We start from the raw sequence: 14,893 nt of genomic DNA, 5'->3' as shown, positions 1-14,893 counted from the left end.
TTGTAACTACTCTTTTATATTCCTTTATTGTGAATTATTTTATTTTAGACTATATAGCCTATGGCTTCCCCCCTTTAATTATTAATATAACCTAAACAACCCAAAAAAAAAAAAAAAAAAAAAAAATATTTGTTTTTTTTCTTCCCCCCCCCCCCCAAATCAATCAATAAAAATATGAATATTAAAAAATTCAATTAGAAATTATATTCAAATTTTCCCCCCAATTAAAATAAAAAAATCAATTAAAAAAATCAATTAGAAATTATGAATAATTAAAACCAATTTTTTATTTCTATTTCCTATCTTACCAATTTATCAATTAGTGGCTATCTTACCACAACCCATCCGGACAGTAAATACAAGTAGTCAACTTCACAGCAATCCCAAAAACCAAAGACTTCCAATCCTACACCCCTACAATACTCATAAATTCCATTGTTTAATATGCACCCAAGTATCTTGATTGCACAGAATAATGTCAGTACTTGATATCCAACCGAACCCCTAATCCAGCCCAGTGATGCACAGAGACTCCAAAATGCAAATTTTATTCAAATGATCAGTCTGTTGCCAAGCGTCTGAGAAATTGTCATAACATCAAATATCCTGTAGGGGAAGATTTGTAAACAAAAAAGCACTGGCCTGATTTTGACTGATCCTCTGCCTGCGTCACACCTTGTCACGTGATGCACGCCAGCCCCTCCTCTCTTTCTCCTCTGACACTCCTCTCGTCCTATCGCCTCTCATATGACAAGGGAACAAAACGGGACAGACAAGCCTTTAAAGTTTATACACTGAGTTATACACATTCACTCAGGACTAAATAGCTCAATAACCTTTTTATTTATTTTAATCCGTCAACATATATCTAATTTATAAATTCACTACATCTCAACAAATAGTTTCATTTTCAAACAACAGCCGCTTTAAACCTAGAAGATTTGTGTTAAAATCTCCCCTTTTTCTGTGTGTTTCTCTGTCTCCCCCTGCAGCCCAGTCTAACAGAAATATGACACTTTACCCACAATCCCTGTGTTGTAGTTTTAGTAAACAACATGTTGTAGTTTAGTACCGGAACCCAACGTCTCATAATCTCGTGCCATAAACTCCAACTCCCACGTTTTGTAGTGTAGTGTCATAAAATTAAACGCATGTGCAAATACATTTAACTATACGATTCCCAGACAATAGAACGCTAGCATTCCGCTACAACCTCACTATTTTATACCTTATAATCGAACAATTACACTTAACAGAGCTCACATTTGCGTAGAACTCTGAAATTCTACACACACAAACACATTTAAGAGGGTTATTCCATCGCAATGGGACCTCTAAGGACACCCGTTAGCATGTAGCGCGCAACACAATTAGCATTTAGCATTTAGCCTTAGCCTTTATGTACAATGTGGCCTGAACCAGCATTTAGCATTAGCATTAGCATTTATCATGTGGCGTGCAAAATGTAACAAGAAACCCTGCATTGTGCCTAAATACATTTATCCCCTGCTAACTTTATGCTGCTGTGAGATATGGATATTATATGAGCGGTTACCCCAAGCAGATACCCCGTCGGCTACAAGATGAGAATAACTTACAATATAACCGTCCACCTCATAGTTCCCAGAACTAACCTGAAACACCGAATGCATAATCAGGATTTATGGCCCATCCTATATGATGGCCTCGTTTCGAGGTCTTTCCAGATCCACAATGCCCTAATGTATACGTATTCCTGCCTTTATTCACTACCAATCAATTGTTCTAGACTTCCTATTATTTACCGTTTACCAATGCAACCACATTTTAGAATAATTATTACAGACTCCTAGTCGACCGCAATAGCACCACATCAACACAATCCCAAGTAATTTACATGGTACACCTTCACCAGCGCACATTCACAAGCCAGCCAAACAACTAATGCCCAATAATTTGTGAGGAATCTCACCTTTTTTTAGCCGGCTTGAGCGGTAGTCACCTCGCTGCTTATGAATGAAACAAAGGGAAGTTGCAGGCCAATCTCAGCGGAGCCTCCATTTTGTCGTGTCGCGTCGGCTGTTGGTGGTTATTGCTGTCAAACAAAGAGTCCGCTTAGGCTGCACCTTGATTAGAAGTTTTTATTCGTATCACAAGTTTACAGCATAAGTTTACAGACCCGTGGTGTCTGGAGAAGCACCGTCCCAAAATAATCTGAATGCTTCTGCCCCCTCTTTGTCTAGCTCATACTTATAAACAATGGCAGAAAATGGGTTGCTCCCTCTTTCGTCCAATCACCTATCCCCCCTGGGGCGTCACCCTACAACTGCTACATTTGAACTAAGATAAACATCTTTCCTTTGTCCCTCTAGAATAGTCATAATCTTCATACACGACAATGCCTTTTGGACCTCAGAACTTTTGGGGGGAAAAGTATAAAACCATTTTTTTGTTAGCATTCTATCAGAAAAAGAACACGTTTGACTTTCAGAAAAACAGATCGGTCAAGCTCAAGCACTTAATATTGTTTTAGATTTCCAACCTGTTAGGTGCTTAATCCTAACAGGGTGGAACCTAACAGGGTGGAAATGTGGAGCCTAAATTAGCCATAGCTCTGTGAGTGAGCAAGATTGAGCTAGCATAATGGTGAACACTTGGACAGGATTTTACCTTCTCTATCAAACATATTTTAACATTTTTAAATTGTGTACATTTTCTCTATGATTTAGCCTAACAGGGTGGAAATATATGAGTGGGACATGCAGATTAACAACATGAAACATGGAAAACTGTGTGTTTATATTTATTAAGCTTTGCACCATTGTATTCCCACCAAAGAAATTATGACATGTAGAGACGTGTCATTTTAATGTCATATGTTGAACAATGTTTTTACTGTCTGTCTATAATGCTTAACTGGTCCAATAGGCTTCTAAACAGCTTCTACCCCCAAGCCACATGACTCCTGAACATCTAATCAAATGGCTACCCAGACTATTTGCATTGCCCCCCCATGGACTACTGAGTTCCTCCAAGCTCTCTCTCTCTCTCTCTCTCTCTCTCTCTCTCTCTCTCTCTCTCTCTCTCTCTCTCTCTCTCTCTCTCTCTCTCTCTCTCTCTCTCTCTCTCTCTCAATTCAATTCAATTTAAGGTGTTTTATTGGCATGGGAAGGAGATAGTAAACAAAAGTGAAATAAACAATGAAAAATGTACAGTCAACATTACACTCACAAAAGTTCCAAAAGAATAAAGACATTTCAAGTGTCATATTATGTCTATATACAGTGTTGTAATGATGTGCAAATAGTTAAAGTACAAAAGGGAAAATAAATAAACATAAATATAGGTTGTATTTACAATGGTGTTTGTTCTTCACTGGTTGCCCTTTTCTTGTGGCAACAGGTCACAAATCTTGCAGCTGTGATGGCACACTGTGGTTTTTCACACAGTAGATAAGGGAGTTTATCAAAATTGGGTTTGTTTTCGAATTATTTGTGGATCGCTGTAATCTGAGAGAAATATGTGTCTCTAATATGGTCATACATTTGGCAGGAGGTTAGGAAGTGCAGCTCAGTTTCCACCTCATTTTGTGGGCAGTGTGCACATAGCCTGTCTTCTCTTGATAGCCAGGTCTGCCTACGGTGGCCTTTCTCAATAGCAAGGCTATGCTCACTGAGTCTGTACATAGTCAAAGCTTCCCTTAAGTTTGGGTCAGTCACAGTGGTCAGGTATTCTGCCACTGTGTACTCTCTGTTTAGGGCCAAATAGCATTCCAGTTTGCTCTGTTTTTTGTTTGTTCTTTCCAATGTGTCAAGTAATTCTCTTTTTGTTTTCTCATGATTTGGTTGGGTCTAATCGTGTTGTTGTTGTTGTTGTCCTGGGGCTCTGTGGGGTCTGTTTGTGTTTGTGAACAGAGCCCCAGGACCAGCTTACTTAGGGGACTCTTCTCCAAGTTCATCTCTCTGTAGGTGATGGCTTTGTTATGGAAGGTTTGGGAATCGCTTCCTTTTAAGTGGTTATAGAATTTAACGGCTCTTTTCTGGATTTTGATAATTAGCGGGTATTGGCCTAATTCTGCTCTGTATGCATTATTTAGTGTTTTTTGTTGTACACTGAGGATATTTTTGCAGAATTCTGCATGCAGAGTCTCAATTTGGTGTTTGTCCCATTTTGTGAATTCTTGGTTGGTGAGCGAACCTCAGACCTCTCAACCATAAAGGGCAATGGGTTCTATAACTGATTCAAGTATTTTTTGCCAGATCCTTATTGGTATGTCAAATGTTATGTTCCTTTTGATGGCATAGAAGGCCCTTCTTGCCTTGTCTCTCAGATCTTTCACAGCTTTGTGGAAGTTGCCTGTGGCGCTGATGTTTAGGCCGAGCTATGTAAAGTGTTTTGTGTGCTCTAGGGCAACGGTGTCTAGATGGAATTTGTATTGGATAGGGAAGCTGAGAGGTCAAATATACTGTTTAGGTTTTCTACTGCCAAGTTTACACCTTCACTATTACAGTGGAACGTTTTGTCCAGGAAGTTGTCTAGAATGGATTGAATTTGTTGTTGCCTAATTGTTTTTTGGTAGGTTTCAACACTACTTTCCTTCCATCTATAGCATTTCTTAATATTATTCAGTTCCTTTGGCTTTGATGCCTCATGATTGAGTATTGCTCTGTTCAAGTAGACTGTGATTTTGCTGTGGTCTGATAGGGGTGTCAGTGGGCTGACTGTGAACGCTCTGAGAGACTCTGGGTTGAGGTCAGTGATACAATAGTCTACAGTACTACTGCCAAGAGATGAGCTATAGGTGTACCTACCACAGGAGTCCCCTCAAAGCCTACCATTGACTATGTACATACCCAGTGTGCGACAGAGCTGCAGGAGTCGTGACCCATTTTTGTTGGTTATGTTGTCGTAGTTGTGCCTAGGGGGGCATATGGGGGAGGGAATGCTGTCACCTCCAGGTAGGTGTTTGTCCCCCTGTGTGCTGAGGGTGTCAGGTTCTTGTCCAGTTCTGGCATTTAGGTCGCCACAGACTAGTACATGTCTGGAAATGATTGATTTCCCCCTCCAGGATGGAGAAGCTGTCTTCATTAAAGTATGGGGATTCTAGTGGAGGGATATAGGTAGCACACAGGAGGAAATTTTTCTCTGTTGAGATAATTTCCTTTTGAATTTCTAACCAAATGTAAAATGTTCCTGTTTTGATTAATTTAATAGAGTGAGTTAGGTCTGCTCTATACCAAATTAGCATACCCCCTGAGTCCCTTCCCTGTTTCACACCTGGTAGTTTGGTGGATGGGACTACCAGCTCTCTGTAACCTAGAGGGCAACCAGTGAGTCCGTCTCCTCTATACCATGTTTCTTGTAGGATGACAATGTCTGTATTTCTGATTTCTTTGGTGAAGTCCAGATTCCTGCTCTTTAGGCCAAAGGCAGATGACCTCAGGCCTTGGATATTCCAGGATGAAATAGTGAAGTATCTAATGTTGTGTGGTTTGGCCTCAGGCCAGTAATTGTGAGCAGAGCCTGCTGAGCATCTGGTACATGCCATTGGCTTGGGCTAGTGTAAGAGTGGGTGTTGGGCCTGTTTGCCTGCTCACGGCCTGGGCGTATGTGTGACTTTCAGGTTGAGGCCCTCTTTGTGGGAGTGGGGGGCTTGGGGTGGGTAGGAGGGGCATAAGTCTGATCTGAGGGGGCCTAAATGTGGTGTGGGCATGGTTGACTTGGGGGGGAGTTAATTGGAGGGGGTGGGGGTGTAGATGTGGCTGATGGTGCTGTGGTCTGGATGTAGGCCCTCTCTGCGGGGGTCCCCTATGTGTAGGTCCTGGGGGTGGTCCCGCAGGTCTGGGAGAGTGTCTTGCTGGTCTGGGCGGGGTGTCTGTTGATCTGTTGCTCCTGTGTGAGGTGTTGGGTCTGCGGTTGAGGGTGATGTCCTTTAGGGTCCGGGCGAAGGTGGGCACTGCTGCCTTGTAGTGGACCTGGTCATAAAGGCTGTTCACGTCCAGGGTAGAGTGATGGGCCAGGTAGACATTTGGTTTTGATGCACAGTCACGGGAAATACTTGCATTTACCCGCTGTATGGTAGCAGGGTGGAAGTATTTTCGTGGTAGCAGGGTTGAGATAACCACTTGTCCGTTGGGGAAAGTAGAAAAAGCTTTTTCTATCACTCCCTTGAGTGCTGTGGCCACCCTTTCCTGCTGTGTTCTCAGGTAATTTGTGCCTGTGTGTATTATTATGAGGCTGGGTGATCCTAGTCGGTCCTCAGACAGAAGGTCTAGGGCTCGCTGGGTGTTTGGACACCAGAGTTTAGACACTGTGTGTTTTGGAAAAAGTTTATTTTCTTGTAAGTATTTCCCATTTGAGTACATAAGGAGTACAATCTGTGGCTTGTGTATGTCCTCAGTGGGTGTGGGGGGGTCGTCATGAGGGCTATCAGGGTGTCTGACAGGGGGGTTGCTCAGCGGCGTTGGGGTCCCCAGGGCTTGGGGTTCTTCATTTGTTTGTCTGGCTGCGGTGTGGAGACTTTGGCCAGGATCTGAGGTGGGCTGTTCTGCTGGCTTCTCTGCGGGGGTGGCCAGCTCTCTAATGGGTTGTTCTATGTCACCCGTCATCGTTCTCACCTTCTCCTCCAGCACTCTGATCCTCTCCTCTAGTGCTCTGTTCTTCTCCTGCTCTTGCTCTTTCTCCTGTTGATGTTGTCTCACCACAGTCCAGAGTGCAGATATGTCTCTCTCTACCTCCAGCTCTCCAGGTCTAGTTAAGGGGGTGTTGTTGTGCTGGTCTGTTGTCTGGGTCTGTGCTGACTGGAGTGTGTTCACCTGCTGTTCCAGCTCCACCTGCCTTACCTCCAGCTGGGTGAATTTATCCTTCATTGCAATGAGGGAGTAGTACTCTGTGCTGGGAAGTGTACTTTCCGCTTGGGGTTGCTCTGTGGGGTTATTTCATGAAGAGGTCTGGTCTGACCCGCTCAGGGTGGGGGTATGTTTCTCAAGGGAGAGCTTCTCCTGCTGAGATATTTCTTTGATTAGGTGAAAGTCCAGCTGGAACTGTTTGGTGCTGCCTTGAACCAAAACGGTTCCAGATAAATAGAGATTAATATTAGACGACTCAGAGTCCTCGTTGTCCAGTATCCTGAGTTTCCACCCATCACTAACACCCCCCCTCTTAACAGAGGGGTAGTATGCTAGTATAGCACTGTGCCATGCCAGGGGATGGTCTGTGTGGAAGATAAGGTTGCTTATGTTCCCATTTTTATAAAAATCAGCAAAAGGTGTCTCCTTATCCCCATAAGGAGTTTCATTTTGCACTCTTTTCGTGTCGTTTCGTTCTTTACATTCAGAGGGTACTGTATTTGAATGACCTCTGAACAGCGGGGGGGTGCTTCTAAGGCCTCTCCATTTGGTTGGGGTAGACTGTGCGACTCTCCTGCCATTGTTGGGCTCAAGGGCTTTGACACCTCTCACTTCACACGTCAGTGCTAATTGAAATTGTATCTCTTTGTACTAGCAAGCTTGGTAGCCTTAGCATTCAGTCCTTATAAAGTAAAATATATTATTGTAATGTATTTTTCTTCTTGGTTTTTGAAAGTAAAAAATAGCTTCATATTAGGGGTGTAACGATCCATCTACTACATCGATGTATCGATTTATATTCCTATGATCCAACTACATCGATCTGTGCTCGGCGAGTTGGCCTTTTGGACAACATATATCAATCTAACATCGTTTTAAAATGTAATAAATCGATTGTATCGATACTAGGAAATAACCCATTGGATTTAAGCACGTCAGACTTTATATGGATGTTTTTTCTTAGCACTTTTAATGATAAAGGCTTTAAACATTACTCGATTCAGTCTGCCTATCCGTGACGTCATCGCCCCGCGCCAGCAGCAGCGCAAAGGCGCAAAGACAACAAAACATAGCATGGCGGACGACAGAGGAGAAGCCGACGAGCGAGAAATTATCAAGCCACCATTGCGGTCCTTACAAGAAACAGGAATCTAGGAAACTTCACCTGCACTGTCCAGTATCCAGGTATTTATTTCAGTCACACTGGTTGAAGTTTTGGCTAAAAGGTTACTGAATCGATTTCAAGTCACTGAATCGTTTCGGATCGTATCGTTCTAAATGAACCAATATCGTCCTTGAATCGTATCGACAACCACGAATCGTGATACAAATCGAATCGTTGTTAAAATGAATCGTTACACCCCTACTTCATATAGCACATTACTCACTCAGTTCCAGGTTGGATGGTGTTTTCAGATTTCTGTTTGTTTGCCAGAGCATTTGCTGTATAGCTTGGGAATAGTCATCCTTGGTAGTAGAAAGCCTTCCAGGTAATTCCTTCCAAAATCAGGTTGTAGGTTTGGAGTTTTGGTTTGGAATGAAGTTTATGTTGTGGAGGGTAGCATCATGTCCCTGCCAAAAAAATCCTACTTTATCTAACTCTAAATCTATATTTTTTGTTAAAAATGCAGGAGCAATGTCTTTGAGCTCTCTCTCTCTCTCTCTTGCTCTCTCTCTCTCTCCAAGACAAAGGGTCATAAAGTGGCCCTTCACACCTAGGAGTGATACCATGTGACCTTATAGGACTGCAAAAGGTCTTTGCTGTCTCACCACCACTTCACACACTCTTTGTCTCTTAGCCTCTTATCCTGCTGGACCTCTCAAGCTGGATCTCTCTCGAGGAGGGAGGAGAACCTCCATCTTCAGTAACTGACTACAGGGCCCTTCTCCTTTAATGGCAAGAACTGGTGAACTGATAAATTAAGGAAAGTACCTTTTAGGGAATAGTACCTGTAATCCAGTACAGAAATTGGGACGGAAGAACCCATGCACTAAACCGTCCCAACTGCCCACTGCACTGAGGCTAGGAAACACTGTCACCACCGATAAATCTATAATAATCTAACATTTCAACAAGCATTTTGCTACGGCTGGCCATGCTTTCCACCTGGCTACCACTACCCCGGCCACCAGCTCTGCACACTCCACTGCAACTTGCCCCCCCCCCCCCCCCCCCCGCTTCTCCTTCACACAAATTCAGACAGCTGATGTTCTGAAAGAGCTGAAAAATCTGGACCCCCACAAATCAGCTGGGCTAGACAATCTGGACCCTTTCTTTCTAAAATTAGCCACCGAAATTGTCCCAACCCCTATTACTAGCCTGTTCAACCTCTCTTTCGTAACGTCTGAGATCCCCAGAGATTGGAAAGCTGCTGCGGTCATCCCCCTCTTCAAATGGGGTGACACTCTAGATCCAAAATGTTACAGACCTATATCCATCCTGCCCTGCCTTTCGAAAGTATTTGAAAGCCAAGTTAACAAACAGATCACTGACCATTTCGAATCCCACCGTACCTTCTCCGCTATGCAATCTGGTTTCCGAGCTGGTCATGGGTGTACCTCAGCCACGCTCATGTCCTAAACGATATTATAACCGCGATCGATAAAAGACAGTACTGCGCAGCCATCTTCATCGACCTGGCCGAGGCTTTCGACTCTGTCAACCACCGCATTCTTATTGGCAGACTAAATAGCCTTGGTTTCTCAAATGACTGCCTCGCCTGGTTCACCAACTACTTCTCAGATAGAGTTCAATGTGTCAAATTGGAGGGCCTGTTGTCTGGACGTCTGGCAGTCTCTATGGGGGTGCCACAGGGTTCAATTCTCGGGCCGACTCTATTCTCTGTGTATATCAATGATGTCGCTCTTGCTGCTGGTGACGCTCGGATCCACCTCTATGCGGACGACACCATTTTGTATACATCTGTCCCTTCATTGGACACTGTGTTAACAAACCTCCAAACGAGCTTCAACGCCATACAACACTCCTTCCGTAGCCTCCAACTGCTCTTAAACACTAGTAAAACTAAATGCATGCTCTTCATTCGAACGCTGCTTGCACCCGCCCACCCGACTAGAATCACTACTCTCGGCGGGTCTGACCTAGAGTATGTAGACAACTACAAATACCTAGGTGTCTGGTTAGACTGTAAACTCTCCTTCCAGACTCACATTAAGCATCTCCAATCAAAGTTAGATCTATTTCGCAACAAAGCCTCCTTCACTCATGCTGCCAAACATGCCCTCGTAAAACGGACTATCCTACCGATCCTTGACTTTGGCGATGTCATTTACAAAATAGCCTCTAACACTCTACTCAGCAAATTGGATGTAGTCTATCACAGTGCCATCCGTTTTGTCACCAAAGCCCCATATTCTACTCACCATTGTGACCTGTACGCTCTTGTTGGCTGGCCCTCACTACATATTCGTCGCCAAACCCACTGGCTCCAGGTCATCTATAAATCACTGCTAGGCAAATCCCTGCCTTATCTTAGCTCACTGGTCACCATAGCTACACCCACCCGTAGTCTGCGTTCCAGCAGGTATATCTCACTGGTCATCCCCAAAGCCAAAACCTAATTTGGCCGCCATTCCTTCCATTTCTCTGCTGTCAATGACTGGAAAGAACTGCAAACATCTCTGAAGCTGGAGACTCTTATCTCCCTCACTAACTTTAAGGATCAGTTGTCAGAGCAGCTTACCGATCACTGCACCTCTGAAATTAGCCCACGCAACTACCTCATCCCCATATTGTTATTTATTTAGCTAATTTGCACCCCAGTATCTCTATTTGCACATCATCTTTTGCACATCTATCATTCCAGTGTTCATACGAAATTGTAACTATTTTGTACTATTGCCTGTTTATTGCCTTACCTCCATAATTTACTACATTCGCACACACTGTATATATATTTGCTGTTGTATTTTTGACTTTATGTTTTGTTTACCCCATATGTAACTCTGTGTTGTTGTTTTTATCGCACTGCTTTGCTGTATCTTGGCCAGGTCGCAGTTGTAAATGAGAACTTGTTCTCAACTGGCTTACCTGGTTAAATAAAGGTTAAATAAAAAATAAATAAATAAAAAGTCTCAGAAGAAGACTTAATCTTTACAGAGCTAGTGTAGCCTGAACAGTACACTTAAGCTAACCTTTAATGAAAAAAGGATAAGACAATTTAGAGCACAGCCTCTGCAACTCAAAGGAAGAGCCAGCAGACAGAGTAACCAGGGACACAACCCAAAGGAGCAGCCCACGAGGGACTATCCAAACTCAGAGGAAAGGAGCAAGAAACCACCACCAAGAAAACCCTCAACTCAGGACAAAGGAGGACACACCGCCATCTTTCCTTTGTTCACTTCCATGTGGCCTAACCAGAGCCAAGGACAACAGACTCTTCACAGACTGAGTATCAAATCTTTAATATTCAGATATCTTGAGGTCTCTTTCTTGTCTTTCATGCTATTTCCTACCTTTTCATGATCATTCTCATTATGTTTGTAAATATTTTGATTAGCGTTATTAAATGTTGATTGTATAAAGAACATGTGTTTGTCTTGTTATTCTGGTAAAGAATTCCAATTGATTTTCAAATAATTCATACCTTCAGATGAAACAATGATTACTATTTTTTCAAATTTGAGTCTTACAGAGTTATTGTAAATAAAAAAAAGTCAGGACTTATTGGAAGACCATTTTGTCCAATAACTGGACTGATGCCCCATTAATAATTTCATAGTAAATAAGGGTACACACTACCTTAGAAACACTTCCTGAATGTGATGTCATTGTAGGAAGGGGTTGTTTTCTTAAAGGAGAATTACTACAAACTAACAGGGTGGAAAGTGATATCAGGGACACACAGAAAGTCTTAAATAAAATTAAAGTAAATATACAATTCTGATTTTTTTTTACTGATGAGTGAGAATTTAACTATAAATTTCCTGGGGACAGAAAATGCACTCTATAATAGGAATTACCTAATTGCCTTGCCTAGCTGCTCCATAGTATACCACTAAAGATATATTCCATAAAATGGACTCCCCTTTAACAATAGGAACGGCAGACACTGTTTCTATTTGCTTTCCATGCATGTACAGTATATACAATATCATTGGTGTAAACAATGTTCGCATACACACGAGTGGTTCTGAGATAACTAACCTTACTTAGTAGTTAATTGGTACATACTGTAACACTATAGGTATTACAATAAGAGTTGAGGTCACATTGTATTTCCCCAACCCTTCTCTTTCTCTTTCTCTTTTTAATAGATGTCTTATGCCTTTCTATGCAGAATATGACAACATTGATATGGATGGGCTGACATTCGCAGAGGTCTGAGATTGCGGGATACTTGAAACAAATGGAATAATTAGACGAGTGAATGCCGGGAAAAATCCTTCGGCCTGGTCTTAATGGTCCCTTATCGACAAGCTAATTCCCCTGTGGAATAGGATGTGCCAAAGCAGGAAACAAATGGAAGGAATGGAAGCTTGTATCTAGCAGAAAACTTGTCACAACCAGTTAAAAGGCCAGTTACACTGTCCACCAAACTCTTTCTCACCGGCTTTACCATAGTGGAAGCCGACAGGAGACCACCTGTAGACTTATTTTCGTCACTTGAAAGTAACAGATATGCTTTCAGACATTAATTTTGTGGCCTTATATTTCTATGTTTGAGTCAATTGAGGTAAATGTACAGTGCCTTCAGAGGGTATTCATACCCTTTGATTTATTCCACATTTTGTTGTGTTACAGCCTGAATTCTAAATGTATTACTTCTTTTTTTTTTCCACACATCTAACCACAATACCCCATAGTGACAAAGTGAAAACATGTTTTTAGAAGTTTTTGCTAATTTATTGAAAATGAAATACAGAAATATCTCATTTACATAAGTATTCACACCTGAGTCAATACTTTGTAGAAGCACCCTTGGCGGCGATTACAGCTGTGAGTCTTTTTGGGTAAGTCTCAAAGAGCATTGCACACTTGGATTTTACAATATTTGCCCATTACTCTTTTTAAAATTCTTCAAGCCTTGTCAAGCTGATTGTTGATCATTGCTAGACAGCCATTATTAGGTCTTGCCATAGATTTTCAAGGCGCTTTAAGTAAAAACTGTAACTAGGCCACTCAGGAACATTCAATGTCATCTTGGTAAGCAACTCCAGTGTAGATTTTACCTTGTGTTTTAGGTTATTGTCCTGCTGAAAGGTGAAGTTGTCTCCCAGTGTCTGTTGGAAAGCAGATTGAAGCAGGCTTTCCTCTAGGATTTTGCCTGTGCTTATAGCTGTATTCCGTTCCTTTTTATCCTAAAAAACTTGCCGATGACAAGCATACCTATAACATGATGCAGCCACCACCATGCTTGAAAATATGAAGAGTAGTACTAAGTTATGTGTTGGATTTGCCCCAAACATAATATTTTGTATTCAGGACAAAAGGTTCATTTATTTGCCACATTTATTGCAGTTTTACTTTAGTGCCTTATTGCAAACAGGATGCATGTTTTGGAATATTTTTATTATGTACAGGCTTCATTCTTTTTCCTCTGTCAATTAGGTTAGTATTGTAGAGCAACTACAATCTTGTTGTTGATCCATCCTCAGTTTTCTCTTATCACAGCCATTAAACTCTGTATCTGTTATAAAGTCACCATTGGCCTTATGGTGAAATCCCTGAGTGGTTTCCTACTTCTCTGGAAATTGAGTTAGGAAGGACGCCTGTATCTTTGTAGTGACTGGGTGTATTGATACACCATTAAAAGTGTAATTAATAGCTTCACGGGGATATTCAATGTCTGCTTTTTTTTGTTTTTACCCCTCTACCAATAGGTGGCCCTCTTTCACAAGGTCTTTGTGGTTGAGTCTGTTTGAAATTCACTGCTCGACTGAGGGACCTTACAGATAATTGTATGTGTGGGGTACAGAGATGAGGTAGTCATACAAAAATCATGTTAAACACTACAATTGCAAATGTTTACTCCTGAACTTATTTAGGCTTGTCATAACAACGGCATTGAATACTTATTGACTCAAGACATTTCAGCTTTAAATGTTTTATAAAAATAAATAAATAATGAACAACATAACTCCACTTTGACATTCTGGGGTATTGTGTGTAGGCCAGTAACACAAAGTCTCTATGTAATCAATTTTAAATTCAGGCTGTAACACAACAAAATGTGGAAAAAGTCAAGGGGTGTGAATACTTTCTGAAAGCACTGTATACAGTATACACTGAGTGTACAAAATATTATGAACACCTGCTCCTTCCATGACATAGACTGACCAGATGAAAGCTATGATCCCTTATTGATGTCACTTCCTAAATCCACTTCAATCAGTGTAGATGAAGGGGAGAAGACAGGTTAAAGAAGGATTGTTAAGCCTTGAGACAATTGAGACATGGATTGTGTGTGTGTGTCTTTCAGTGTGAATGGGCAAGACAAAATATTTAAGTGCCTTTGACCGGTGTATGGTAGTAGGTGCCACCGGTTTGTGTCAAGAACTGAAACGCTGCTGTGTTTTTCACGCGGGGGGGGGGGGGGGGGGGGGTTGGGGCTGTGGGTGCAACTCAATATTAGGAAAGTGTTCTTAATGTTTTCTACACAATGTGTATACAGTATATTCTATATAAATATACACTGAGTGTACAAAACATTAAGAACAAAACAATACGCACATAATCCAACAACAAAAGTGTGTATTGTTTTGTATTGTGAGGTATTATTACTGCATTTCGCTGCACCTGAGATAACATCTGCAAATCTGTGTACTCGACCAATAAACTTTGATTTGATTAGATTTGGTCATAACACTCTCAGTAAGATTGGATCCAGGGTGACAGTACATTACTGTGAAGTTTAGCGGATCTTGAAAGGGAGGCTGCTAATTCCATTTAGTCTCAAAGGAACCAAAGCAGATGGCAAAAGAATACAGGGAGGAAATGACATTATGTCCAAAATAGCTAGTCCATAATTAATACAGTGTGAGTCTGAAGTGAACTTCACACAGTCAGAAATCATCAGTCTTTAAAGTGAAGTTCTTCAGTGCTA

Source organism: Coregonus lavaretus (assembly GCF_964263955.1).
Source record: "Coregonus lavaretus genome assembly, chromosome: 32".
NCBI classification, from domain to species: Eukaryota; Metazoa; Chordata; class Actinopteri; order Salmoniformes; family Salmonidae; genus Coregonus; species Coregonus lavaretus.
The sequence above is the reverse complement of the archived record's forward strand: the minus strand, read 5'-3'. Positions refer to the sequence as shown.